The following is a 23,467-nucleotide window of genomic DNA, read 5'->3' as shown; positions in this document are numbered from 1 at the left end:
TGCAGGTGTATTATGTACAACCTGAAATATAGAAGGGAAAGTGGGAGGTGATGATAAACCTTAAAATGTTGTAAGGAAGAGATGAAAGTTCAGGAGGGAGGCATGTTCACCACTTCAATATCGGGCAATTATACACCTTCCTGCCCAGACGAATTTTGAGCTTTCAGCGCTGTCGCAATTTGAATGACAATTGCGTGGTCATGCTACATTGTACCCAAACTAAATTTTTATCATTTTGTTCCCACAAATAGAACTTTCTTTTGGTGGTATTTGATCGCCTCTGGGATTTTTATTTTCTGCTAAACAAATAAAAAAAGACCGAAAATGTTGAAAAAAAAACATGTTTTTTTTTTTTGTTTCAGTTACAAAACTTTGTAAATAAGTTTTCTCCTTCACTGATGGGCACTGACGGGGCTGCTGTGACGGGCACTGATGGGCACTGATAGGTGGCACTGATATGCGACACAGACACTGATAGGTGGCACAGATTGGCATGGATAGGCGGCACGGGTGGGCACTGATAGGTGGCACTGATGGGCGGCATGGATGGGCACTGATAGGCGGCATGGATAGGCGGCATTGTAGTGTAAAGTATTGTAAGGATGGATGCCAATCAGTGCCAAACAATAATGGAAGGCAATCAGTGTTGCCCTTTATGGGCACTGATTGGCATCCATTGTGGGCACTGATTGGCATCCATTATGGGCACCGACTGGCTTTCCTGGTGGTCTAGGGGGGCATACCTGGTGCTGGGCATGCCTTGGTGGTCTGGTGGCATGCCTGGTGGTCCAGTGTGGGCATCCTGGGGGGAAGGGCTGTGCTGATAATCGATCAACACAGACCCGCCCTGTCAGAAGAGCAGCCGATCGGCTCTCCTCTACTCACGTATTGAGGAAAAGCCGATCAACGGCTCATCCTATTTACACTGTGATCAGCCGTGATTGGACACGGCTGATCACATGGTAAAGTGTCCGTCAGAGATTCTTTACCGAGATCGTAGTTGTGGTGTGTCAGACTGACACCCCGCAACAACGATCGCCGTGATGCGCGCCCCCGGGGGCGCCCAGTGGCTTAATATCCTGATCACGTCATATGATGTCCCGTCACAATATTAAAACCACTTTGCCACCGTCATTTTGCTATATGGCGGGCGGCAAGTGGTTAAGCTAATACTACGGACACTGGGGGAGATGGCTTCAAGCTAGCTGGAGAGAAGTTCAAACCTAACAATGCAAAGAATTTTCACAGAAAGTAGTAGATGCTTGGAATAGACTTAGCAGAACTAGTGATGCATTCAATAACGCACCATTCACACTCGTGTGACCTGTCATGTGACTTTGGACATGACCTGTTGCAGCCCATTCTTTTCAGTGGCACCCATTCAGATCGGTACGACTTAAAGTCTCAGCGATTTTTTGAAAAGGTGCCTGCACTACATTGATGTGACTTAGATCCAGAGAGTTTAAGGTCACGTTCCAAAGTCTCACTGGAAATCGGGTGTGAATAGAGCCTAAGTGAATTTAAACACGCTTTGGGCAAACACGACCTATGCTCAGACAAGAGTTCGAAACAATCAAAAAGCTTGCTTTCCAGGGCAGTATCTTTGGCCATTAAAGCAGAGTTCCACCCAAAAATGGAACTTCCGCTTTAAGTGATGGTGACCCCCTGACATGCCACATTTGGCATGTCATTGTTTTTTTTGGGGGGGGGGGGCAGCGGATACCCTCTTTTTTTAGAGGCACCCAGCTCCAATTTCCTCCTGGGGCTCCGCGGCACCGGAAGGAAGTTCTGGTGGGGGGGGGGGTTCCCCCTGTCAGAACACAACAGCTCAGCGGGGAAGAACGCTCTGCTAACGCTGAATTGTTGGTACAGCGGCTTTGACCGTGTTAAAGGGGTTGTAAAGGTTTGTTTTTTATTTTCTAAATAGGTTCCTCTAAGCTAGTGCATTGTTGGTTCACTTACCTTTTCCTTCGATTTCCCTTCTAAATGTTTTTTTTCTTTGTCTGAATGTATCACTTCCTTTTCCTCCTCAGTAAGCTGTTCTGGCTGACTAACCACCGCTCGGATGATGGTGAGAAGTTTACTGAGGAGAAACAGGAAGTGAGATATTCAGACAAAGAAAAAAAACATTTAGAAGGGAAATCGAAGGAAAAGGTAAGTGAACCAACAATGCACTAGCTTAGAGGAACCTATGTAGAAAATAAAAAAGAACCTTTACAACCCCTTTAACACACTGTGTTAAGCGGGGAAAACAACTCGGTGTACCAGGCTTTGGCAGAATGGGCAATAGTGTGTAAAAGACAATTGGGGCTGCCTTCCTAAAGTGCTATAAACTGAAATCTACAAACTATAAAAACTGATAATATACCACAGCCGATGTATACTTCCAGTGAGTTTACCTTGAATGAATGAATAAGATATTTGCATAGCGCACAACGCGAACTGAATCGCCTCAAGGCCACCTTACCATACAACATATTCATTAATAGAATAATAGCACTGCACTTATATTTTATCATGTGAAAAAATACAGTGATATCAATTCATAAATCAATCTATATTACATTTTTTTTAAAGTTCATATATGTGTGTGTGTGTGTGTGTGTGTATATGTATGTATATATATATATATATATATATATATATATATATATATATGAAAAACAACTTCCATGTCAAATTATTGTGACTTAGTTCATATATCATTCGCCACTGTAATTAAATCATTTTACAACTTGTATTGATTGACTTTTTGTATAGATGAACTGAGTAAAAGGTCAAAATACAAATACAAGTGGTACTATTTATAGTTTATTACAGTCATTTCTTGTTCAGATTGTGACTGGGTGGTTTCCGCGGCAGTCCGGATTAGTAGGGTGGGAAGTATATTGCACAATAATGTCATTTACATGTGGGTTGCAGAAGAGTTATAAGTACCATTGTTTGGTTTGGATAAATGGCACTTCCTCGGTCCACGGGTAGTGGGTGTGTCCCAATACACGCCAGGCTTCCGGGGCGAGGCCTAGGGGGATTGCCGTGGTAACGCTGAGCTATTTAAGGGCCCGGGTGAGACGGCCCGCCCATCTATTGAGAAAGCCCAATCAGAGGGCAATGCGCATATAGAGAGGAGGAGCCTAACCTCATGAGGTCACGCAGCCACAGCGGTGAGCAGTTGGACATATTTGTAATGCATAGAGCCGGTGTTGATTGAATATCTTGTAAGTGTATTTTAATTGGGGCATTTTAATGTTACAAATGGAGAGCACTATGTATCCTCCTATTTATTGTTACATGAATGTGGAGCCATATCCTATCAGGAATATCAAGCGATAACGGTGTGGGGGAAGAAGAGGAGCAGTGGGGCAGTATATATATATGAGAGATCAATAATGCAATCCCCCTGGGAGGGCTACTGATTGGGAAGTGGATACAGAGTAGTGGGTCAGATGTGGAAGAGATGAGACCATAGCTGAATGAAAACAAAGGAATGGTTTCTGAGTCTACCTGACCCGGGTGTGAGGTGAGCGGGTATACCGGCTGGTGATGGTGTGCTCATAAATCATAATCTGCAGAAGACATGATGAACAGAGTGGGGGATGATATATGGACTGAGAAGTCACAATAATTTGACACAGAAGTTGTTTTTCATATATATGAACTTTAATAGAATTCTATATAGATTGATTTTATTTATGAATTGATATCACTGTATTTTTTCACATGATAGAATAATAGCGCTGCACTATATTTTATTAATTACAATGGGCAATAGAACTAGATACCATTAGAGATTTGGAAAAAATTCTATCACAAGAAAATAAAACGATTGGAACCAGGGCCATTGCTAGGTCTGCAAAAGGTCTGGGGCTAGAGCCCATAGCAGCAGTCACCAACCTTTTTGCATGCCCGCGTGGAGGGGGGGGGGGTTTGACCAGTGGTGTTGGTGCTTCAATCATCTTGGCACCATGGTTGATATGGTGTCAGGGTGACTGAAGTTCATTATTTATATTGTTATATTCTAATATATGATGATGTGGTTCAACTCGCCATAATGCAGAATCAGTGGGAGCCCTGGGCATGTCAATTTCCACATCTCCTGCCACCAGATGTAGCGTATCACTTGCCGCCGTCGATTGTCACCAGATGCAGCATGTTACTTGGCACCGTCACCTGCCACTAGATGTGGATTGTCACTTGCCATGTTGCCTGCCACCAGATGTGGATTGTCACTTGCCACTTTCATCTGGCAGCAGATTTGGATTGTCACTTGCCACTTCTCCTGTAAGGATGAGCTCCGGCATGTTCGCACACTCCACGTGCAGAGCCCGCCAGGAAGTCAGCACTGCACTAATCACAGGCAGCAAGACATTTTCCCGTTGTGCAGCTGCAGAGATCAGGAAATATCTCGCTGCCTGTGATTAGAGCAGTGCCGTGCTGACTTCCTGGCGGGCTCTGCACATGGAGAGTGCAAACACGCTGGAGTAAATCCCTATTCTCCTGCCACCATTTGCAGATTGACACTTGCCACATCACCGGCCACCAGATGTAGATTGTCACTTGCCATGCCAGCCAGTGCCACCATATGTGCATTGATACTGCATTGGTGGCAGGCTGGCAGCACTGGTCCATTTAGTGAGCGCATTGATGCGGGGCAGGAAGTGAGAGATGTCATCTCGCTGCTCCCCGACGCACCTCTAACATTGAAGCAAAGGGGGTCTGGCTGCAAAGTGGAGCTCCACCGATGACAGGAAGCATGTGACCTGTACTCCACCGTGCTGTGGGGGCGGAAGAGTGCTGATGTTTGGTGGGCAGTGAGAGATGTCATCTCTCTGTTGCTCGCCACACCTCACTCCCAAATTGTAGAAGCCCAGCTGTGAAGAGCACTGATGCGGGTCGGGCAGAGAGAGATGTCATCTCTCGTTCCCCCGATTGCTTCTTTCCTCTCCTCCGCTTCTCTCATACAGCCCTCCCGCTGCAGCAGCCGCGACCCGCTGGTTAGGCAGGGACCCTGCGGCAAGAGTCTCGGGGCTATGGGCCCCAGAATCGGGGTTATAGCCACCCCCTAGCAACGCCCCTGATTGGAACAGTATAGAAACACCTGGAATACATGGTCAATGTTCAGAACTTCTCAGGCCTTTAACAAATGGAGTGAGTCTAAAGGAACAGACTGCTGCCTAATCAAAAAAAAAAAAAACTCACCCAATTTTTGTGGTTTAACATTTGGGAGCTATACTGTATTATATAATTTTTAAAAAGTCCTGCCTAAGAGCAAACACCATTTGTTTACTAATATTTTTATCACTGGAAAAAGTTAATGTGCCCCTCTGACTTTGCATTACTTCCTTAATGAAGCCTGACTTGGTGTTTGTTACCCCAACAGTTCACATTCCTGATATGTGCTTGTTGTACCATGTACTTGTATGAGAAAGTATCCTGTTGTCTTTGTATTGCTTCCTTTGTATGAAATCTCTGGTATTCTTGCTGGTCTCCCCTCCCCCCCCCCTTGTTTTCCCATTAAAAACTGACCACACTTAGCAGGAGAGCACACAGTCTCCATGGTCAGTGCTCTAGCTATGCTGGGAACTCAGTAGGCTCTCCTCCAATGATCAGACTTGTCCAGACACACCCCCAATGCACAGACATTTGCTGGCAAGCTCAGTGTGCTGCTGCTTCTCCTTCCCCTAGCACTTATGCAGCTGAGAACAGGAGGAATGTGATAATTTGTAAAACGGAAAAAAAAATATAAATATATATATATATATATATATATATATATATATATATATATATATATATATATATATATATATATATATATATATATATATATATATATATATATATATTTTTTTTTTTTTTTTTTACATCTATACAAAAATGTTTTGCCTTTCATTTCTATTTTATACTGAATGGGGTATTTAACAAAGTGATCATTTACAATCACTTTAAGCCCCATACACACGATCAGAATATTGTACAAAAAAAATAATGCTTAGGTTTCGAAGCAATCCTAAATTAATCTGATCGTTCGTACACGGCTTGCGTCTGAAATTTTCCTGAAGGGAAAAACACAAAAAAATGTTGTTGTACCATACCAGATTGAATGATTTCCATTTAATCAGCACAGTTTTTCCTCCGAAAATACAATACAACCCATACAATTACATCACTTTTGAATTTTTATTCTGTTGTATGAGAATTTTCGTACTTTGGGCAGGGCTTAGCCCCTGTAATGAAATTAAATCAGCGAGGGGCACCCACGTTGCCATCTTGGGGCATCTACTCATGGGCAGGATGTTTGTTTTGAAAGCCTACAAATGGAGTTTAGTTTCCCTTCGGTGGAAGCCATTTGCTGTGTGCTGACCATGTATACGTAATTCTGTAAAACTTTGGCCCTCGGCTTACACCGTTATTTACACCAAGTTATTTACAACACCTCTACCAAAAAAAAAAAGTGAAGGGTTAGAACCTCTGGCAGACTGTCATTGTTGTAGCTGTCCCCATTGAAGAGTATAACCCTCATTTCCTGTCCTAGTGTGGGAGTCAATTGTATGGAGTGTGGGGAGAACCAATCCATTTTTTCAGTAAAGTGGGGAAAGGTGAGAACCTTGTGAAATGTCAGTATTTTCTCAGCATGAGCCGAGTCCCAATTTTGAATCCCAGGAGAGTTACCAGAAACAAGATGTTTCAGTCGCCTTCCTGTCCCGTGACCCCATAGTTTCCTAGGTTTCTTGTCCTGGGATAACCGGGTCAAAGAGTGTGGTGATCTCTTTCCCCGTAGAGTATGGATGGCAATTACGACTTGACCACAATCCTAATGCTTCCCCAACGAAAACAAAGAAAGATGGCTTGTGTTGGGTTTTATATAAATATTGGATTAAACATTGTAAAAATGTCAGTACATTATATACTGTACCATGGTATGTTTGTGAGGGCCTCCATCTTAAACCAGGTCAGATAGTATTGCATTCTACACCTTACAGATGACCATATTTATTTTTCAGTAGCGCATCATCGCGGACCAGTTGGACTTTCTTGAGAAGTTTGCGGAACTGAGACCTGCAGTCATTCATCACAGAACCAAGAATCAAGAGTCATGAGATCCCATAAGAAGTAAATGTGGGCATTTATGTTACTTATGGACTGTGTAAGTACATTTGCCTTAATATTTTAATCTTAGAATATTTAACCACTTGCTTACTGGGCACTTAAACCCCCCTCCTGCCCAGACCAATTTTCAGCTTTCAGTGCTGATGCACTTTGAATGACAATTGTGTGGGCATACTGTACTCAAATGACATTTTTATAATTTTTTTCCCACAAATGGAGCTTTCTTTTGGTGGTATTCACAGCTGGGAGTTTTATTTTTTTGCTAAACAAACAAAAAAAGATGCAAAAAATAAAATAAAAAATCATGTTTAACAGTTTGTTATAAAATTTTGCAAACAGGTCATTTTTCTCCTTCATTGAAGTGCGCTGATGAGGCGGCACTGATGGGCTGCACTGGTGGGCACTGATGGGCTGCACTGGTGGGCACTGATGGGCTGCACTGGTGGGCACTGATGGGCTGCACTGGTGGGCACTGATAGGCTGCACTGGTGGGCACTGATAGGCTGCACTGGTGGGCACTGATAGGCTGCACTGGTGGGCACTGATAGGCTGCACTGGTGGGCACTGATAGGCTGCACTGGTGGGCACTGATAGGCTGCACTGGTGGGCACTGATAGGCTGCACTGGTGGGCACTGATGTGCATAGTTAAGGCGACACTGATGGGCAAAGATGGGTACAGATAAGATGGCACAGATGGGTGGCACTAAGGGGCACTGATAGGTACCACTGATAGATGGGACTGATGGGCGGCACTGATGGGCACAGATATGTGGCACTGGGGTGCAGCACCGTTGTTGAGGCAGACTGTGGGCACTGCTGGGTGACACTGACAGGGGGCACTTATTTTTTAATGAGGTGGCACTGGAAGGGGGCAGGTGGGCACTGGCAGGGCTGGCCGTGATCGGGACTAATGTCCCGATCACAGCCGCCGGTGATCGGCTCTTTTTTTTTTTTTCTCTCTCCTCGCGCTGTCAGCGCGAGGAGGAATAATAGCCGATTACCGGCTCTGTTGTATCACATGATCAGCTGTCATTGGCTGACAGCTGATCACGTGGTAAGGGGTCGGGATCGACCCCTTGCTCGGATCCATGATAAGGCGAGTCTCATAGACTCGCCGATCACAGAGCGCGCCACGCGCGCCCCTCAGGGGGGCGCGCAGGCCGCTCGTGCACGGGACGACTTTAATAGACGTCGTCCCGGCAAAGGAGGTCAGCGCTGTAGCCGTCATTTGGCTATAGCGCAGGTCTCTACTGGTTAATCAAAAGAATAAGCTTAAAGAGAAACTTCACCTAAATTATAAGAATTAAAATAAAGGTACCATTAAAACTGCTGTAAAATGTAATATTTACATGCAGTTTTTCATTGACACTTTGCTCTTTCATCATTTCTGGTCATACTCTGGTGGCTACCCGCAGCAAGGGCAGAGGATTATTTGTCCTTTCATTTTTGGTATTCTTTGCTGCCCCCACGATGATGGGCTAGAAGAGCTGCCCCCACGATGATGGGCTAGAAGAGCCCATGCCTGCTTACTCGGCTCTCTAGACAGGAACCACATTGTTTTCATGTTTATCATTGATGTTGGGAATGTATAAAGACAATTCTGCTGGGTGCACATGCATGGGATTGGCAGCGTATGTGCATCCAGCACTCTGGTAGATACCCGAAGAATTCTCGGATAGGAAATGACATATGCAAGTAGCAATGGGCAGTACCAGCAACAGCATTCTCAATTGGGTGAGAAATAAAGAAGTAGAGTGAGCGCACAGCCACCCTGCCAGGTTTTTCCTGATCGATCAGTGCCGCCGGCTAATGCTAGCTGAACTGATCATTGTATTTTGACAGTGGGGAAGTCAGCCTGTCAGAATACAATAACTTGGCGGGAGTGATTCCCCAATCCACCTCAGATGTGTGGATGGGGAAATCTTCAACCCACTGGTTGAAGGGGGCAAAAAAAAATGAATGTATGGGCTTTTCCTTTTACTTCCAGGCCTTGCCCTACACTTTTAAACTCAGGCGGCAAGACCATTTTTGCAAGGACCCTCCAAACCAAACATTTTATAAAAGCATCTGACCAGTAGGATAAAAAAAAGCTACTGTTTTTCTCAAGTCATCTTCCAGGACGGCACACCTGAGAGATGAGAGGCTCCTCCCTACAGGAAACACAATCAATCGACAGCTGTTTTAAGTCCCCACCCTTCCCCTTGATCCTCAGTTTTTGATTGTGTTTCTCCCTACACAGCGAAACTGTTTGTTTTTTTCCAAATGACCCGAAGCCTGGGGCTGGTGGTCTCCCCCAGGGAGCCGGACCACAAGCCTGGGAAGCCTCTGGGTCTGGTAGGATATTCTTGTCCTTCCTGGGGGGTTCCCCTATCTTTTCCTCAGGGCGGGCAGCAGAAATTGGAAGAGCCCCCCTGAGAGCTGAAGGACCCTGGGTACAGTGGTGTACCCAGAACTTCAGGGGCCATTATCCTGTCTCCCCCCTCCTTACCTGTACAGGTGGCTGTTCAGACGGGGGTGCTGGCCATCGGTTCTTTCCAGGGGGCTTGTCCCCGACTCCTGGGTCCCCGGTAGCTCGCGTGGGCTGCCGGAGAGGGCGTGGCAACAAGCACCCGCGTCATTTTCAAACTTCGGGAAAATGGCAGCGGCGTTCTTACCCAGGAGGGAAGGCTGAGAGTCAGTAGGAGCAGGCGCCCACATCCTCCTTTCTCTAGAGCGAGGAGGCACCAGTTTACTACGGTGGATGTCTGCCTTAACCACCTCAGATATGAAGATGGGAATGAGGAATGGAAGGCATTGCCCCCCCCCACTTTGGCGGCTATCCTCCTTGCGTGTGGACCATAAGGATGGAAAAGCAAGCCCGCTGGCTGTGGCAAAAAGAGGAAGACAACGGTGAGTACTTTACTTTCCTTTTGCCGTGGGAATTTAGCTGCAAAATCCCCAATTCCAGCCAGAGGGTTCCTGGGCATTTGAGATCTCACCTGGGGTCTGGATTCAAATAGCCCTTAAGCTTCTGCTAAAAACACCAGCCGCAGCTCCCTCTTACATCAGAGAAGCTGTATGGTGGACAGGTGGTGCAGAGGAACGAGTGTGCCTAAACCACTTCAGATGAGAAAGAGGTAGGTAGGCCATTGCTCCCCCTTCCCCGTGTATATACTGACTGGTGCAGTGCAGAACCTGGGGTCGGGATACAAATAGCGCAGACGCCACTGCTAAAACCACCAGCCACAGCTCCCTCTTACAGCAGAGACACTGTGGTTATCGCAGCAGTAGGTTGCCAGCCTCTCCCTACATGCCCAGTTGTGGTACATTTAGTAGGGATGAATATAGCGTACAGAGGGGACCTGGTAGATACAAAGTTATTTACAGGCCAGGTATACCACTGAACAGGTTATTAATTGGGCAGTGGTTGGTGGATTCAGAAGCTCCCCTGGTCAGCAGGTGCACTAGGTTACCGGCCCTATTAGCCCAGCTGCTAGGAATCTGAAGTTGCTTCACAATGTTTAAAAGCTGACCTAACATTCAAGGATGGGCAGAGACCAAGCTACTGTGTGGCACAGTAGGGGTTCCCTTGTCACAGATCCTCCTTTTTGGGGGTTGCCTGCTATAGTTAACTTTCATAAGCTCCAACCTCCCACTCCACCTTTACACTGTGTTTATATTATAGTGTAGGAGGTAAGAAGAAACTTTTTTTTTATTGGTTTGGGCTACAATCCACGCAGTGGCAGATCTAAAGGCGATTCACCATAGATCGCTCCCTACATCCTTTTAATTGAGGATTTTCTGTGCAAACCTATGCAAGAGCTACATAATTAATTGTTTGAAGCCTGCAAATAGCTATTTACCTCCCAGGCTAAACTGGTAACCACCTCTTCTAGAGAGGTCTTAAATTGGTCTCTAGGGCTGGGCTCATTGAGACTTTAGTTGCTAATCAGCACCACCTGGATATGTGCTGGCTAGCGTTTGCTCAGTCTATGGAGGCAAGGTAGGACAACAACTACTACTAATAGTAGGGTGTCCAACCATTTTAGGATCTGTTCCTTCTCTGGTGGTGAAGGTTTAGTATCTACAGCCCAGGCTATGCCTATGAAATAAATTGCCTGTTGGTTATTTCATAAAGGGATAGACCATGACTCCTCATTGGCTGCACACCAGTAGACCTCAGTAGTGAAGGTTTGTGCTTGCTGGGATGTTTTTGTGGCACAGCAGAAATACACATTGAGATTTGTGACATCTCTGCTTATAAGGGCTATATTGCTGTACATCAGAAATGCACTGCACTGAAGCTTGTTTGCTGTCCTTTATATACTAAAGGTACTGCTTTGTTTGGCTACAGATCAGAAAAATACAACAGTGAAGGTGGTCTGTACTTTCTGGTTTTGTGTTGCACAGCAGAAATGCACATCATTGTGTCTGGTGACATCTCTGCTCATAATGGTTATATTGCTGCACATCAGACATACACAAGATTGAGGTCTGTCTGTGGGGCTTTGTGTCCTGTTTTACTGCCTTGTTGGTTACTTATCAGAAAGGCAGCAGTGAAGTCTGATGGTCCTGATTTGCAGGGCGCTGTGCTGATTCAGACAGTGCTATTAACAGCAATGGCTGCCGAGTTTAAACATGCGATTTGACATGTTGAGTCGCATGACAAATCATTTCAATATGGATGTGCTATCTCTATTCATAGTGTTTTATTGTTGCACATCAGATTTATACAGCATTAAGGTCTGTGAGGTTTTGTGTCCTGTATTACTGCCTTATCAGAAAGGCAGCAGTGAAAATTGATGGTTCGAATTTGTTGGGCTACTTAGTAGAAATACAAATTGAACCCCTGCCAGGTGTAGTACATATACTGCCTTTGGTAATCCATGTAGCACCACAAAGTGGTGTTGTGCTGATTTTAGCCATGCGATTTGACATGTTGAGTCGCAAGGCCAAATCGCTTCAATATGCATGTGCTATCTCTATTCAGAATTGTTATATTGTTGCACATCAGACATATACAAGATTGAAGGTTGTCTGTCCTTTTATGTCTTGCATATTCTGCCTTATTGGCTGCATATCAGAAAGGACACAGCAGTGAAGGTTGCTTGTCTTTTTCTGATTTTGTTTTTGCTGCTCAGCTGAGAGACACATTGAGGATGGTGGCCTCTCTGCTCAGTATTGGTATATTGCTACACATCAGACATACACAAAGATTGAATGTTTGTGTCCTGTATGTCCTATATTTACTGCCTTATCGTTTGTATATCAGGCTAAGCAGTGTTTCTCATGGATCTACCTTTCTGCATCTTAGGGATACACAGCAGGGGTTTGTTGGCTGCAATCCTCCAGGGAGTCACAGCATTGGGGACCCCTTACTGGTTCGACCTGAAAATTGCTATTTTGTTTTTTTTTTTTTCCCTGCGACCTGTGTAATCTTGAGGTCTGTGGATCCAGGAATCAGGGACTGCTGGTGTCGCACAGACACAAATGGTACCCATTGGAAGCCATAGTATATGACTTCTCATGCGTCTTGCAGTCCCAAGTCGCAGGTTGGGTCGCACGGGTGTGGGAACCCTAAACTTATCTGTCCCTTCTGATTGAGGTTTTGCTACACAGCAGGAATACTCATCATGACGTTATTGTTTTATTTTGCAGCAGACCAGAAAGATTGCAGCTGTAAAGGCTGTCTGTCTTTTTCCTCAGTGTCTGCTTTTATGTTGTTGCACAGCAGAAATACTCAAGATTGAAGCTTGCTGGTGCTTTCTGTTTCAGAAAAACACAATGCTGCAGGTTGCTCGTGTCCTTTCTCAGTGTTGGTTCTATCTGAACTACACTACAGAAGTGCATGACAGAAAGGATTGTCTTGTGTTCCATATTTTTCCCTGTGGCATAGCAGAAATGCACAACACGGGAGTTGGTGTTCATATTAATCTTATAACTGTGGTGGTTTGTCAGAAATACACAACATAGAAGTTTGGGTCTTTCTGTCTTTATAGCCTTGTTTTGCTGTACATAGGTAAAGCACAACAGTAAAGAGGGTTCCTGTCCTTTCCGTATTTATATATCAGTTATGACCTAGCTAGCTGCACTAAAGAAATACGCAGCATTTAGGGTTTGCTTGAGTCTTAATGTTTTTACGTCTTGGCAGCACATCAGAAAACCAGACTATGAGGACTGTTTGTCTACGTTGAGGTTCAGATTTGGGTCTCTTCCCATATTTGATATATTGGTTTAGCTAGTCACACTCAGGCACACAACATTGTTGTCTATGCTTGTGTCCTTTCTGTCTAAATCTATTGTGCCGTGCCCACAATCTATGATCATTTTATTTGTGATATTAATAATGCATGTATCACCTTTTGTATTTCAGCCTTCTTTTCCATGGAGGGGCCAGGAGTTCGGGCTGCAGCTGCCACATGTCAGAAAACCTTGACCACTTGCATTCAGGGATGCCAGAACCATTTCCTAGGGTTGAAGCCCTGTAGGGTTATGGGACACTGGAGGAAGGGGATAATGAATCGCCCTGTTTAGTAAGAACTTGGAGAGTTCTGTTCAGAGGAGTATTAGGGCCTGAGGATGAAGTATAAAGATGTATACCCGATCGAATAGGTTTCGGCTTGGTGCATGGCCTTCATTTTGCCCTTTTAGCAAAACTAGACATAGCAATATGGGTAGTCTACTCCTGCTAGGGACTTTAATCTCCTGAAGAAGGCTCTCAGGCGTAAGTAAGGACATAGATTGGGCATGCCTTAAACCCAGGGTTCAAGCTTCTGTTAATCTATTTCCCTTAAGTAGGCTTCCCTTTAGTCTTTTGCTGACATAAAGATAAAAAGGAAGCAGTTTTATTTCCCTCAACAGGATAGTGTTAAGACAGGCCCTCTTATTGATTAATGTAGTGTCCTTGTCTTACACAGGTCTCTTATTTATCTTTTTAGTGGTTCTAAGTAGCACCTACAGGCATAATAGGCCATGGTTGTTAGATGTGTGAGATAGGCAACATTGCTAACCTACAAGTTTAACATGTTTTCTGATTCCATTTTTAAGAGCCCATTTCACCTAGATACTGCATCTGAAGCGGAAAAGGCAGGAACATCTGTGGAGCAGACCTGCAGATCAGCCGCATGATCCAGCTAACATGCCTTCATCAAGCATATGAGCGTATGGAGTGGAGGTAAAGCTCACTGCAGAGCCAAGGTTCGCCAAGAGGGTTTTGCAGTGGCCCCACCCTAAGGTAGGCCTGAGGTACTTGTTTATCCTCTCAGGTGTGCCGTCCTGGAAGATGACTTGAGAAAAGTACCAGTTACTTACCGGTAACTGTCTTTCTGGGAAATCTTCCAGGACGGCAGGCCTACTTCCCGCCCGTTGGAGGAGGGAAAATTCTAGAACACTAGAAGGTGAGTACCTATGAGGAATGATTTCCCTTGTGAACCTGGTTCAGGAGTTACTTCTCTACAAACTGAGGATCAAGGGGAAGGGTGGGGACTTAAAACAGCTGTCGATTGATTGTGTTTCCTGTAGGGAGGAGCCTCTCATCTCTCAGGTGTGCCGTCCTGGAAGATTTCCCAGAAAGACAGTTACCGGTAAGTAACTGGTACTTTTTTATTTTATTTATTTATTTTTTAGGCCCAGTGAGATTTGTGTAAATGTTTATCAAAACCATATTTAGGGCCGGTTCACACAGCGAGGCGATGCGAGGCGACACGGCTCGCCTCGCCTCGCTCCCGCAAGTCGCCCCCGTTCTGTACAATGGAACCGTTCTGAGAGGAGCGACTCGAGTCGCTCCGACTCAGAAAAAAGGTTCCTGTACTACTTCGGGGCGACTTCGGGGGCGACTTCGGGGGCGACTTGCATTGACTTCTATACAGAAGTCCTCTGCAAGTCGCCGCTGAGGTCCCCGCAGGTCGCGGCGAGGCAAGTCGGAGACGCCTCGCCGCGCCTCGCTGTGTGAACCGGCCCTTATGCAAAAAAATGTTAAAGGACTGTGCTATTATTTAAAAAGGAATTAAAGCCTCAAAAATAAAAAATAAAAATAACCCCAGCAAGACAAAGGTATAATGAGCTAGTATGCATAGCATACTAGCTCATTATGAATTGCTTAGCTGAGATCGAAGCACCCGAAGTGGTCCTCGTTCCCCTCCTTCCGATGCAGCCATTTATCCCGGAGTGACTTCCAGGTATCGCGGCTCCGGCACTGTGACTGGCCGGAGCTGCGATGTCACTCCCGCATATGTTCGCTGGTGTCGCCACTAACGACATGATCGCCGTTAGAAACGGCACGCTCAGTGCGCCTGCGCAGTTTACTATGTTTCAGTGATGCATGAACTCAGGAGTGATTGACACCGTTTGCTCTCTGTGTTCATTCTGACACTGATTTCTAGCCCCAGCAGCTGCAGCTGGCAGGAGGAGAAGCTGGTCAGCAGCACAGCAGGGAGGAGGCACCAGGGGATCAGTGAGGGGGGAGGGTGGCCCAGTAAAGGGGGATCCATTTGAATAGTTAAATTCCCCCTGTGGCTCCCCTGCAGTAGCTGAAACCAATGATGGGGGAGAGGAAGGGAATCCAGCAGCTGCAGGGAAGCCACAGGGGATCGGCGCTGTGGGGGAGGGGGGATTTAGATGTGCGGATGGGGGCCAGAAGAGCACAGCAAAACAGAGGGGGGAGATGTGAAGCGACGGGAAGCAGGGAAGAGAAGTGAGTGAGGGAAATGCCAGAAACAAAATTGCTGGTTTTTGTTTTTTTAGGGTTCCTATTCACTACATAATTTAGTTAAGCGTGTAAACTATTTTGTAATTATAAACTGTTTTCTGTTTTTAAAACGCAACTTTTTAATTACTTATTCAGAAGTCTTTTTTTTTTTTTTTTTTTTTTCTTCTTAGCATGAGAAATTTTTCTCAAAACTAATCTCTGTGAGCAGCCATCCTGTCTCAATGTACAGCATGGCTCTAAAAGTCTTTCTAGTATCTAATATCAAATAGAGAGATTATCCACGCTGTATCTATATCTGTGACAAGCAGAGGTTTTGTCTATGCATGATTGTTATGCGTGCCCTTTTCATCTGCTGCTGCAGTGACTGTGCAGACCGTGTGTGCTGGGAATTGGTTTCCCTCGACCCATCTCCCTGTCACTCGCAGATGGCATGCCACAGTGATTTAGGCTCTTATTATCAGCTGTTCCACACTGGAACCGTTCATCTAAGGTACATTGATTTTTCTTTTAATGGCGGATCCTTGCATGTGAAACTCATCCACAGGTTTACTGATAAGGTTCTTGGTTACATAGCAACTAGGCAGAAAAAAAGTTAATTTGTCTGTGCAAGGGCAAAGATTGGTCTTCAGAATCAGAGTGCGCTAAAAAAAAGGAAGCCAGCTAAAATGCATCAATGGTGTGCTGTGACTGGGTCATAAAAATACAGCTTATACTCCTGTCCCCCTACCAATACTGAATATTTAAAGTGTTACATGATCTTTGAAGGAGAAGTTCACATTCCGGGAACAAAATAATAAATGCACATATTTTTGAAGGAAAAAATAGTGCAATTTCTGTTCCATATCTGCATGACCTGTTCTTTGTGGACGCCAAGGAACAAGTGGTGACAAATCTACAGGCATCAGACTCCCCTCAAGAACCTAGGGTGGCTCCTCAACCTGGAGAAGTCCAATCTAGAACCAAGAAGGGAAATTATGTTTCTGGGTTATACCATACTCAGTGCTCCAAAAAGTTTTTCTACCACAGGCGAAGTTGGAGAAGATATTTTCTGCAGTAAAACAAATTCAGACGAATATCTCAATCTCAGTCCGATCGGCCATGGCAGTATTAGGACTTCTCATGGCATCGATCCTCACTGTACAGTGGGCCAGCTTTCATTCCAGACCACTCCAATTGAACATCCTTCAGACATGGTCTTATCAGGTTTCTTTGGAAAAGCAGATTAGACTTACCTTGAAGGTAAAGCGGGCACTCTGGTGGTGGAGGGACTCTGTCAACCTGACCAAAGGCCTCTTCTGGGTCTTTCCATTAGACAAGCATCTAACAGACGCAAGGGGGGTTGGGGAGCCCACCTGGACGGTCTAACCTCTCAGGGGGTTTGGTCCAAGACAAAAGCCCAAAAATCGTCAAACTAGCGGGAACTAAAGGCCATCTTTCTTGGTCTCCTGGCTTTTCAACAAGCAGTGAAGGGACATCATGTTCAGGCCCCTTTGGACAATATGACCACTGCAGCATACATGCTCGAGCAGGGAGGAACCAGGAGCAGGGGACTTATGGAAATAGCCAGTCATCTACTTTCCCAGGCAGAACAGAATGTGGCCTGTCGGCAGTTCAGCTAAAGCAGACCTACTCAGCAGGAGAGTGGTGGAAGCAGAGTGCTGCCTGAATCAAGAAGTCTTTTTAATGATCTCCAAAACATGGGGGCAACCCCAAGTAGACCTGTTTGCCAGCCAACAGAACTCAAAGGTTCAGGAATTCTTTTCTCTTCACTGAGAAGGCTAGGCCATAGGCATAGATGCTCTCGCACATCCATGGCGTTACCAACTGTGCTATGCCTTTCCCCCCTTCCCTCTGATACAAATGGTCTTAAGGAAATTCAGAGAACAAAGAACCAACATGATTCCGGTCACTCCCTTTTGGCCAAAAAGACCCTTGTGCGCAACGTTACTAAATTGGCCACAGAACCTCCGTGGAGGCTGCTACTAAGGAAGGACCTTCTAACACAGGGCTCTGTGTTTCATCCGGCTTCTGAGGAAGATCTCCTAAAATCCAAGGGTTTGTCCTATTTAAACTAGTAAAAAACCCTACTTTCCAGTAGAAGGGAGGTAACTCGGGCCATATACCTGAAGGTCTGGAAGAAGTTTAATTCCTATTGTACCTCTGAAAGCTTTCAGGTAAAAAGTATTGCATCAGTCCTTGAACTTCTCCATGATGGAATGGAAAAGTGACTGGCAGCCAGCACCCTAAAAACCCAGGTGGCGACTCTTTCAGTTTATTTTGAAAAAACTCTATCCAGAGACATTTTAATTTTGAGACTCTTTAGGGCACTAGCTCGAAATAGGCCAGTGGCCCTCAAAAATTTTCCCAGGTGGGACTTGTCTATTGTTTTACAGGGTCTCACGGGGGCTTCGTTTGAACCCTTACCGGAAGCATCCTTAAAAAATTTAGTTCTGAAAACAATCTTCTTGGCCATTACCTCAGCAAGAATAGTCAGTGAGCTTCAGGCCCTGGCAGTCACAGAACTTTTTCTTAGTTTTTCCAGACCCAGTGGTTCTTCAGACAGACTTGGCTTTCCTGCCCAAAATGTCTTAAAATTTTCATCGCTCACAGAAAATAGTTTTTAGTTAGGTCTTTTTTTTGTTTTGTTTTTATGGATCAAAAACGTCAGTTGATGAGACATGTTTTTGTTTTTTATCTGCGTTTTTTGATGTTAGAGTGTTTTTATGGCTGGAAACAACTTAAAAACTCTTCTGATAACAGAACCTATGGACACATAGGATAATGGATGATGGGGAGTTTGACTGTAGAAAAAAAAGCGTCTGAAGCCAACAACCGCTGCTGTAAAAATGTCCATTGTGCATGAGGCCTTAGAGTAAGCTGGAGAAGAGCAGGATCTCAAAGTGAACAGTACAGGACTGTAAAGTTCCCCCATAATTTAAAAAAAATTAAGACCTTACGCAAGTTCTTTTTTTATTTTATTTTTTTTACCTTTTTTATTGGGTTTGCTGATTTTCTTGTAGTTGCCAAAGCAATGGAACAGATCAAAGGACCAAAGTGTTGGGGATCATTCATTTTATTTCAGATAGTGCCTTCAGTAGCAGAATGTAAGAAAATGGCTACTGATTTGCATATGTAAAGTGAACCTTTTGACAAAAAACAAATATTGAAGCTGACTTGCTTTTAAAGTGTCTGAAAAAAGGCTAAGCTCCTGTTCTGCATGGATGGTATTGAAATGTTAATTGTCTATTAGTGAAGCTAGAATCAGGACAACTGTTCCAAAGCAAGTCAGTAAGTAACCACTTCCTTATACAGTATATATTTAACATTTTCCCTTTAAAGTGACTGCTGCTTCCCAGAAACAAATCTAGAATGGTAACTGCTATAGAAGATTGAATATTTACCTATCTGGTGAGCAGCAAGTCTGACATCTGTAAGCTGTACAGCCTTCATGCTGCACTCAATAGTTCCTCCAGCCTCTAAGGCCCCATTCACACCTAAGCGTAGCATTTTTAAGCAGAAAATCTCACGATTAACCACTTTCAGACCGGACCAATTTGCTGGTCAAAGACCAGACCACTTTTTGCGATTCGGCACTGCGTCGCTTTAACTGACAATTGCGCGGTCGTGCGACGTGGCTCCCAAACAAAATTGACGTCCTTTTTTTTCCCACAAATAGAGCTTTCTTTTGGTGGTATTTGATCACCCCTGCGGTTTTTATTTTTTGCGCTATAAACAAAAATAGAGCGACAATTTTGAAAAAAACGCATTATTTTTTACTTTTTGTTATAATAAATATCCCCCAAAATATATATAAAAAAAACATTTTTTTCCCTCAGTTTAGGCCGATGCGTATTCTTCTACATATTTTTGGTAAAAAAAAATCGCAATAAGCGATTGATTTGCGCAAAAGTTATAGCGTTTACAAAATAGGGATAGTTTTATAGCCTTTTTATTAATAATTTTTTTTTTTTTTTTTTTTTTTTTTTTACTAGTAATGGCGGCGATCAGCGATTTTTATTGTGACTGCGACATTGTGGGGGACCCATCGGACATTTTTGACACATTTTTGGGACCATTGTCATTTATACAGTAATCACTGCTATATAAATGCAGTGATTCCTGTGTAAATGACACTGGCAGTGAAGGGGTTAACCAGTGGGTGGCAGTGTAGGGGTTAAGTGTTCCTAGGGGTGTGTTACTAATTGTGGGGGGGTTGGGCTTTCATTTAGTGAACACTGATCTCTGCTCCAATCACATGGAGCAGAGATCAGCGTCACTAGTTGCTAGGCAGAATGAAGAAATGCTGTTTACAATGGCATTTCTTCATTTGGCCGCACCATGAGACGATCGCGGGGATGCCCGCGGCGATAGAGTCCGCGGGTCCTGCGACCGGACTCACGGAGGTCCTGACCAGCGCGGGAGCGTGCCGGCGTCGGTGCGCTCCCGATGGCAGGGCGGCAAATTTAAAGGGACGTACATGTACGCCCATTTGCCTGCCCGTGCCATTCTGTCGGCAAGTGGTTAACAAGATTTTGCTGAGTTTTTTTTTTTTACAACGTTTTGCCGTGACTTTGTGCAGGGCAAAAGGTCACCAATGTAAAAGAACTCCCAAATCTGCCTAAAAAAAAAAAGGTTCCAGAACTTGTTTAAGCTTCAGGCGTTTTGTAGCTTCTGGCTTCAGGCGTTTTGGAGTGGAGATGTGAACCATCTCCATAGAGAATAATAGATTTTATTTTTTCCCCTCCAGCGTTTTGTAGCTTCAGGCAACAAAATGCTCAGATGTGAATGGGGCCTAAGCGACTACTGTGACTTATGAGCCAGTGGGGGGAACAGTGCACAGTGGGGGAATGCAATCATTTGACACTCTTGGAAGTGTCAAATGCTTAAAGACTTTGATAGAGGCTGCTTCACTTGAGTTGAGCTAGCCCTGTCCACTGGAACTGTAAGTAATTAATTATAGTATTTTGTTGCCAGCGCTGTTATTTGGATATTTTTGGGGGGTGGGGTAGCTATAAATTAAATTGTCTAAAAGTTTATTTTATTTTCTTATTTAGTGGAGATGATTTACTACCTCCAGTTCGGTTTTCACTGGTGTCCAAGGCGCTCAGTTCAAGCATTTTTTTTTTTATTTCTTTTTTTTTCTATTTTCCTCCCTTTCTGTGCTGGTGACAGAATATCTGGGACAGGGACACAGACTATATATATCACAGACTATATAGAATATCTGGGACAGGGACGCAGTAAAAAGTCAATGAGGGTTCTAGACTTACCCCACAAAAAATGTTTTTTGTTTATATGTGTTGCTTTTGGAGATTACTCTATCTTCCTGTTTTATGAAACCATTTTCACCAGGACAAATCTCTCCAAGGACTTGTGTTGACAGGCTTTTGGGGCTAGTGGTGTTGTCATTAGTTTGATATCTGTTTGCGATACTTTGGAGACCATTCAGAATTCATTAACAGATGAATTTATTGGCTTGTATGGCAATGCAAACCCACTTGACGCAAAAACAGGCCATACTGGAGCTATAAAAAAAAATCCAAAGGGTAAGACTTGTATTCTACCAGGTGTTCATCTTTAATTTCAGCACACATTGGTAAAGGGTATTCTATTATTGCTTCTGATTTTTGTAAGTGGAAAAAAAAATTCTGTGCATGGTGACCAATCGGATGTAGGCATTGTCTAACCTTAACTTCACAATAACATTGACAACTTAGGTGTGTTTCCTACTTACAAAGCTTGTAGAGGGCTGTCATTTGTATCATAGGTACGCTTCAACTATGGCAGACAGAAGCAAAAATCCAGAAAATCACGTTGTATTAATTTTATATAATTAATTTGCATTTTATTGCATGACACTATTTGATCACCTACCAACCAGTAAGAATTCCTGCTCTCACACATCTGTTATTTTTTCTTTAAGAAGCCCTCCTGTTCTCCACTCATTACCTGTATTAACTGCACCTGTTTGAACTCGTTACCTGTATAAAAGACACCTGTCCACGCACTCACACCTCTCCACAATGGCCAAGACCAGAGATTTGTCTAAGGACATCAGGAATAAAATTGTAGACCTGCACAAGGCTGGGGTGGGCTACAGGACAATAGGCAACAGCTTGGTGGGAAGACAACAACTGTTGGTGCAATTATTAGAACATGGAAGAATTTCAAGGTGACGGTCAATCTCCCTTGGTTTGGGGCTCCATGCAAGATCTCACCTTGTGGGGCATCAATGATCATGAGGAAGGTGAGGGATCTGCCCAGAACTACACGTCAGGACCTGGTCAATGACCTGAAGAGGGCTGGGACCACAGTCTCAAAGAGAACCATTAGTAACACACTACGTCGTCGTGGATTAAAATCCTGCAGCGCACGCAAGGTCCCCCTGCTCAAGCCAGCACATGTCCAGGCCCGTCTGAAGTTTTCCAATGACCATCTAGATCAGGGATCCTCAAACTACGGCCCTCCAGCTGTTGCGAAACTACATATCCCATGAGGCACTGTAAAACTCTGACATTCACAGACATGACTAGGCATGATGGGAATTGTAGTTCCTGAACAAATGGAGGGCCATAGTTTGAAGACCCATGATCTAGATGATCCAGAGGAGTAATGGGAGAAGGTCATGTGGTCTGATTAGACAAAAATAGAGCTTTTTGGTCTAAACGCCACTCGCTGTGTTTGGAGGAAGAAGGATAAGTACAAACCCAAGAACTCGCGAGACAACTTCCTTCCCTCAGTAAGAGCATTGAAGATGGGTTGTGTCTGGGTCTTCCAGCATGACAATGACCCGAAACACACAGCCAAGGCAACTAAGGAGTGGCTCCGTAAGAAGCATCTGAAGGTCCTGGAGTGGCCTAGCCCGTCTCCAGACCTGAACCCAATAGAAAATCTTTGGAGGGAGCTGAAAGTCCATATTACCCCCGTGACAGCCCCAAAACCTGAAGGATCAGGAGAAGGTCTGTATGGAGGAGTGGGCCAAAATCCCTACTGCAGTGTGTGCAAATCTGGTCAAGAACTACAGGAAAGGTATGATCTCTGTAATTGCTGTACCAAATATTAAGTTCTGCTTTTCCGATGTATAAAATACTTATGTCATGCAATAAAATGCAAATGTATTACTTAATAGCATATCGCTGTGATATTCTGGATATTTTCTACCTATGATAAAAGTTCTAGACCTCTACATGCTTTGTAAGTAGGAAAACCTACAAAATCGGCAGTTTATCAAGTACTTGTTCTCCCCAGTGTGTGTGTGTGTGTGTGTGTATGTATGTATGTGTATATATGTGTATGTGTATGTGTATGTGTGTGTGTGTGTGTGTGTGTGTGTGTGTGTATATATATATATATATATATATATATATAATATTTTTTTTTTTTTATTTGAGCTTCATGGAATTGATTTCCATGGCCGAGCAGCTGCATCCAAGCCTTACATCACCAAGAGCAATGCAAAGCGTCAGGTGCAGTAGTGTAAAGCACGCCGCCACTGGATTCTAGAGCAGTAGAGATGTGTTCTCTGGAGTGACAAATCGCACTTCTAGGTCTGACCTTTGCCAGGAGAACAGTACTGGTCTGACTGCATTGTGCCAAGTGTAAAGTTTGGTTGAGGGGGGATTATGGTGTGGGGTTGTTTTTCAGGGGTTGGACTTGGCCCCTTAGTTCCA

General features: G+C 44.3%; 1 protein-coding gene across 5 annotated transcripts in view; it reads left to right on the top strand.

Annotated features, from left to right (window-relative positions):
* The window catches only part of CUNH1orf159 (chromosome unknown C1orf159 homolog), a 101,056-nt gene that overhangs the window by 14,740 nt on the left and 62,849 nt on the right, over nucleotides 1-23,467 (top strand). For 2 of the 5 annotated variants that reach the window (XM_077458103.1, XM_077458104.1), the window contains exon 2: nucleotides 7,005-7,147. The gene's annotated coding sequence lies outside the window, so the exon portion shown is untranslated. Of the gene's footprint in view, nucleotides 1-2,033; nucleotides 2,155-7,004; nucleotides 7,148-23,467 lie in introns of those variants that run through there. The other 3 variants (XM_077458107.1, XM_077458108.1, XM_077458106.1) reach the window with 2 other exon arrangements.

This window comes from Lithobates pipiens, unplaced genomic scaffold (assembly GCF_037356315.1).
Source record: "Lithobates pipiens isolate NorthernLeopardFrog02 unplaced genomic scaffold, aLitPip1_a1.2 Scaffold_27, whole genome shotgun sequence".
Lineage (NCBI taxonomy): Eukaryota > Metazoa > Chordata > Amphibia > Anura > Ranidae > Lithobates > Lithobates pipiens.
Note: the sequence above shows the minus strand (reverse complement) of the source record. Positions and strands in the feature narration are given on the sequence as shown.